This window comes from Aquarana catesbeiana, linkage group LG07 (assembly GCF_042186555.1).
Source record: "Aquarana catesbeiana isolate 2022-GZ linkage group LG07, ASM4218655v1, whole genome shotgun sequence".
Classification (NCBI taxonomy): domain Eukaryota; kingdom Metazoa; phylum Chordata; class Amphibia; order Anura; family Ranidae; genus Aquarana; species Aquarana catesbeiana.
The window spans coordinates 142,631,152-142,637,444 of NC_133330.1; positions in this window are offsets into that span (position 1 = coordinate 142,631,152).

Sequence of the window (6,293 nt, forward strand, 5' to 3'; positions counted from 1 at the left end):
GGGCATGCATCTCACTTACCTCCAATCCCACTGACCACTAGGGATGAGCCGAACACCCCCCTGTTCGGTTCGCACCAGAACATGCGAACAGGAAAAAAGTTCGCTCGAACACGCGAACACCGTTAAAGTCTATGGGACACGAACATGAATAATCAAAAGTGCTAATTTTAAAGGCTTATATGCAAGTTATTGTCATAAAAAGTGTTTGGGGACCCGGGTCCTGCCCCAGGGGACATGGATCAATGCAAAAAAAAGTTTTAAAAACGGCCGTTTTTTCAGGAGCAGTGATTTTAATAATGCTTAAAGTCAAACAATAAAAGTGTAATATCCCTTTAAATTTCGTAGCTGGGGGGTGTCTATAGTATGCCTGTAAAGGGGCGCATGTTTCCCGTGTTTAGAACAGTCTGACAGCAAAATGACATTTGGAAGGAAAAAACCCATTTAAAACTACCTGCGGCTATTGCATTACCGACAATACACATAGAAGTTCATTGATAAAAACGGCATGGGAATTCCCCACAGGGAAACCCTGAACCAAAATTAAAAAAAAAAAAAAAAAGACGTGGGAGTCCCCCTAAATTCCATACCAGGCCCTTCAGGTCTGGTATGGATATTAAGGGGAACCCCGGCCAAAATAAAAAAAAAACGGTGTGGGGTCCCCCCAAAAATCCATACCAGACCCTTATCCGAGCACGCAACCTGGCAGGCCGCAGGAAAAGGGGGGGGACGAGAGTGCGGCGCCCCCCCTCCTGAACTGTACCAGGCCACATGCCCTCAACATTGGGAGGGTGCTTTGGGGTAGCCCCCCAAAACACCTTGTCCCCATGTTGATGAGGACAAGGGCCTCATCCCCACAACCCTGGCCGGTGGTTGTGGGGGTCTGCGGGCGGGTGGCTTATCGGAATCTGGAAGCCCCCTTTAACAAGGGGACCCCCAGATCCCGCCCCCCCCTGTGTGAAATGGTAAGGGGGTACTTACCCCTACCATTTCACTAAAAAACTGTCAAAAATGTCGAGACAGTTTTTGACAATTCCTTTATTTAAATGCTTCTTCTTTCTTCATCTTCTTCTTCTGGTTCTTGTGGCTCTTCTGGTTCTTCCTCCAGCGTTCTCGTCCAGCATCTTCTCCGCGGCGTCTTCTTTCTTCTTTCTTCTTTCTTCTTTTCCTGTGACTTTACAGGGAAGTCCCGTGCGTCAGAGGGGGTGGGGTCACCGGGTGGCCCCGCCCCCCGTTATTTAAGAACCGTCAGACTAGGAGACGCCGTCACACAGCGGGAGCCTCCCTCCATGCCAGCATGGATGCGGAGCAGCCCAGAGAAGAAGAAGATAGAAGACGCCACGGAGGAGATGATGGACGAGAACGCCGGAGGAAGAACCAGAAGAGCAAGAAGATGAAGGAAGATAGAAGAAAGAAGAAGCATTTAAATAAAGGAATTGTCAAAAACTGTCTCTTGTCATTTTTAAAATTTTTGACAGTTTTTTAGTGAAATGGTAGGGGTAAGTACCCCCTTACCACTTCACACAGGGGGGGCGGGATCTGGGGGCCCCCCTTGTTAAAGGGGGCTTCCATATTCCGATAAGCCACCCGCCCGCAGACCCCCACAACCACCGGCCAGGGTTGTGGGGATGAGGCCCTTGTCCTCATCAACATGGGGACAAGGTGTTTTGGGGGGCTACCCCAAAGCACCCTCCCAATGTTGAGGGCATGTGGCCTGGTACGGTTCAGGAGGGGGGGCCGCACTCTCGTCCCCCCTCTTTTCCTGCGGCCTGCCAGGTTGCGTGTTCGGATAAGGGTCTGGTATGGATTTTTGGGGGGACCCCACGCCGTTTTTTTTTTTTTGGCACAGGGTTCCCCTTAAAATCCATACCAGACCTGAAGGGCCTGGTATGGAATTTAGGGGGACTCCCACGTCTTTTTTTTTTTTTTTAATTTTTGTTCGGGGTTTCCCTGTGGGGAATTCCCATGCCGTTTTTATCAATGAACTTCTATGTATATTGTCGGCAATGCAATAGCCGCGGGTAGTTTTAAATGGGTTTTTACCTTCCAAATGTCATTTTGCTGTCAGACTGTTCTAAACACGGGAAACATGCGCCCCTTTACAGGCATACTATAGACACCCCCCAGCTACGAAATTTAAAGGGATATTACACTTTTATTGTTTGACTTTAAGCATTATTAAAATCACTGCTCCTGAAAAAACGGCCGTTTTTAAAACTTTTTTTTGCATTGATCCATGTCCCCTGGGGCAGGACCCGGGTCCCCAAACACTTTTTATGACAATAACTTGCATATAAGCCTTTAAAATTAGCACTTTTGATTTCTCCCATAGACTTTTAAAGGGTGTTCTGCGGCATTCGAATTTGCCGCGAACACCCCAAATTGTTCGCTGTTCGGCGAACTTGCGAACAGCTAATGTTCGAGTCGAACATAAGTTCGACTCGAACTCGAAGCTCATCCCTACTGACCACCAATGTAAGGGCATGCATCCCACTGATGCACCAATCCCACTGATCACCAATCCCACTGATCACCAATCCCACTGATCACTCATCCCATTGACCACCAATCCCATTGACCACCAATGTAAGGGCATGCATCCCACTTACCACCAATCCCACTGACCACCAATGTAAGGGCATGCATCCCACTGACCACCAATCCCACTGACCACCAATGTAATGTTGTGGAATGATATTGCATGCTCAGTATGTTGACACAGAAAGTGCAAAAAATAGATGGACGCACTGTTGAACAATAAAACTTTATCACATTTATTGAAAAAAGTAACAGATAGTAGATGATACAGCATTGACAGGAAAGAAGTTCTTGGTCTTTATTCAATGGCATCAAGCTGCCATGAGACCTGACCGGCAGGACTCATAAATAAGTCAGTAAATTGCTGGCCCCTCTGTAATTGCCCCTTGTATGTGTCCAATCTGCGGCTTCCATCTCATCCATTAAAGAGTCCTCAAAAAGGTATCCATCTCTTTCCCGGACAAATTTGTGGAGTGCACAGGCAGCTTTTACGGCAATTATGGCATTTTCCATGCTTAGAGTTATTGGGGTGTGAAGAAATCGCCATTTGTTTGCCAGGATTCCAAAAGTACACTCCACAACTCTTCGTGCTCTTGTTAGCTGATAATTAAAGACCCTTTTCTCCACAGACAGTGACAGGTTAGCATATAGCCTGAGCATTTTTTCTGAAAGAGCGAAAGCCTCATCACCGACAAATATTAAAGGGAGAGAGGGTTCATATGTTCCAGGGAGTTGTCGTTCGTTTTGGAGGTCTAGTGTGTTCTCCTGAATCATTCTTCCAAAACTTGAGTAGGAAAAAATGCTTGAGTCAGAACTGCTCCCATAAGAACCAATGTCTATGTAGGTGAACGAGTAGCAGTTTGCATCAGCCACTGCCAGAAGAATGAAAGAGAAATATTTTTTATATATATATTATTTTTTATTATTAAAAAAATTTGTACCACTACCGACTGGCCTCACAATTCTGATGTGCTTACCGTCTATGGCACCAACACAGTTAGGGGAGTTGCAGCACTCCCAAAACAACTCAGCTTTGGTGTTCCATTCCTCTTTCTTTGGTTTTCTCATGACCGCATCTCTTAGGACCTACCAGATGGCCATACAGGTGTCCCGCACAATTATGCTCACCGTAGATTTTCCCAATTTGAACTCGTGGTGTAAGCTGGAAAATGAATTTCCAGTTGCTAGGTACCTGAAAAAAAATAGAAAATGAATTGGTTATGTTTTTTTTATTACAGAAGGACTCATACGCACTAGGTGGCAGAGCCTCAAGGACACACTTCAGTGACACCAGAGACTGCAGCATGAAGCAAGCAGTGGGTCTGGTGCCCCCCCAAAGCGTCCCTATGCCTTCGCCAGATACATGGATTTTTTGAAGCCAGTTCTAGAATTGAGGAAGTTATCATACATGAATCGGTCACTCTATCATCTCTATCTAATAAACCTGTCCTACCCCTAACCTTTACTTCTCCCCCTATCAGCTTTATACTTTGTATTTCTTAACAGAGTTTCAATTCAATTTTTTTGTATTGCAGCACGGAAGCAAGTTGGGAGGAACCGGAAGAGGAGGAGGAGGAGGGGGAGGAGGAGCATGCTCCTAGTGTTGACGATAATGAAGGAGTATCATTTGCTTGCACAAATCAGGAGGATTCATCTATGGAGGTCCAGGGTGAGCTGATCGAGGTACATGAGTCCTCTGCTCAGGAGCCGGATAATGAGGATACTGATGTTTCTACACCTTCCAGCAGAAGGCAAAGGCAAGCATCTACTTCCCACAGGAAGAAAAGCAGCAGGGCAGCAGAACAGGTTGAAGACCAAGACCAGACCAATAAATTACTACACATAGTGTCAGGGATCACTGAACAAAATCGATGCCTAGCGATGCCCTCACACTATATTTGCCTATAGTTTGGTGCCTCTTCCCAAAGAGGTTTTGCCAGACCATTACTTTAGGATCGTGTAGAAGGATCTGGACAGCCACACACCGGGATAGGCAGATAAAATTCTTCTTTATTAAATGAATATAAGGTACATAAGACATTGCTGGAATTATACAGCTTAGCCGCTAACGCGTTTCACACTCATACGGAGCGCTTACTCATAGCTAACTAACATAAGAGTGATAACCACGATTTGGCGCGCCTGGCTCGCAGTTGTAGTAATAAAAGGTTGGTACATGATAACCTGACTGTGAAGGAGAGACAAGCATTTAAAGACTTATCAGCAGACGATAGTACTGTCATCAGAAATGCGGATAAAGGTGGGATGGTGATAGTATTGGATTCAGAAATCTATAAAGAAGAGGCTTTACGCCAATTATCTGATACACACACATATCAACTACTTACATCTAATCCCACCATTCCCTAAAAAAAAGAACTCTTACTGGATAGAGCAGTACAGGCAGGTCTATTTACATCAAAAGACAAAGAATCATTAATTCCAGAACATCCTATAATGCCAGTGTTTCATCATTTACCTAAAGTCCATAAGGGGTTAAATCCCCTTTACAGGATGACCGATTGTCAGTGTGGGAGTGGGTAGATTCCCAATTACAACCTTTTAATAACCAGCCTGCCAGGTTATCTAAGAGATACCAACCATTTACTCAGTAAACTCTAGAATTTTCAATGGGAAGACAGTTTTAGTTGGATTAGCTGTGATGTTACCAACCTATATTCCAGCATCCCACATCATTTGGGTATTCAAGCGGTCTCCTATTTTCTTAAAAAGTCAGGTAAATTCTCTTTGGTTCTTCAGTTTATCCTACAAGCCTTAGAATATCTTTGAACTCATAACTTCTTTATGTTTGACGGGGGCTATTACCCCCAAAGATGCGGGGCCTCTATGGGAGCAAAATTTTTGCCCTCACTGGCCAACCTATACATGGGTTGGTGGGAAAGGTCCCGCATCTTTGAACCAGATAGCCCCCGCCGTGTAGACATGATTTTCTTTTGTCGTTTCATTGACGATCCCTTGTTTATCACATCAGATGAAAGTGCGGATTTAGATATCTGGCTTTCATACTTCAATGACAACAATTTGAATTTGAAGTTCACAGGGGTTCTTCAAACCAACTCCATTGACTTTCTAGGCGTGAATGTAGTAGGCATTGAAGGTATGATTCATACTAGTCTTTACAGAAAACCTATTGCAGGCAACACTTTACTCAGAGCAGATTCTGCACACCCCAGCCATACTATTAGAGGGGTACCATTAACATTGAAGCTAACAGCATGGAATTCAGATTCAAAGCCCGTTACTCAGACACACTTATTCAAAAAGCGCTTGATACAGTGAGAGCCATTCCTAGACTTTCAATTTTAAAAGAGAAAACAAATAAAAAAGCTATACAAAAAACACATAAACCTTTCCATGCTCCAGTGTTTTCAACACCATATAGCTCAGAGTTTACTAAAATCAAAAAGATCATTACCAAGCATCTCCCCATTTTATATAATGACTCCATTTACAATAACATTCTCTTTGAAGGAATAAAGGTGGTCTCTCACCGAGCACCCACCTTGGGTCGTTCCCTTTCACCCAGTTTGTTTTGCACCAATCAACCAAAATCCAACTGGCTTAGTTTCACAGGTGGTTTCAAATGCGGGATTAAAAGTTGCAATTATTGTGGTTACATTAAAACAGGCAAACAAATAACGTCCTGTAGTAACAATAGAGAGTTTCAAATCTCCTCTTTCATTAATTGCAATACCAAGTATGTGATATGTTATTACCTGTGAGATTTGCCAGATTCA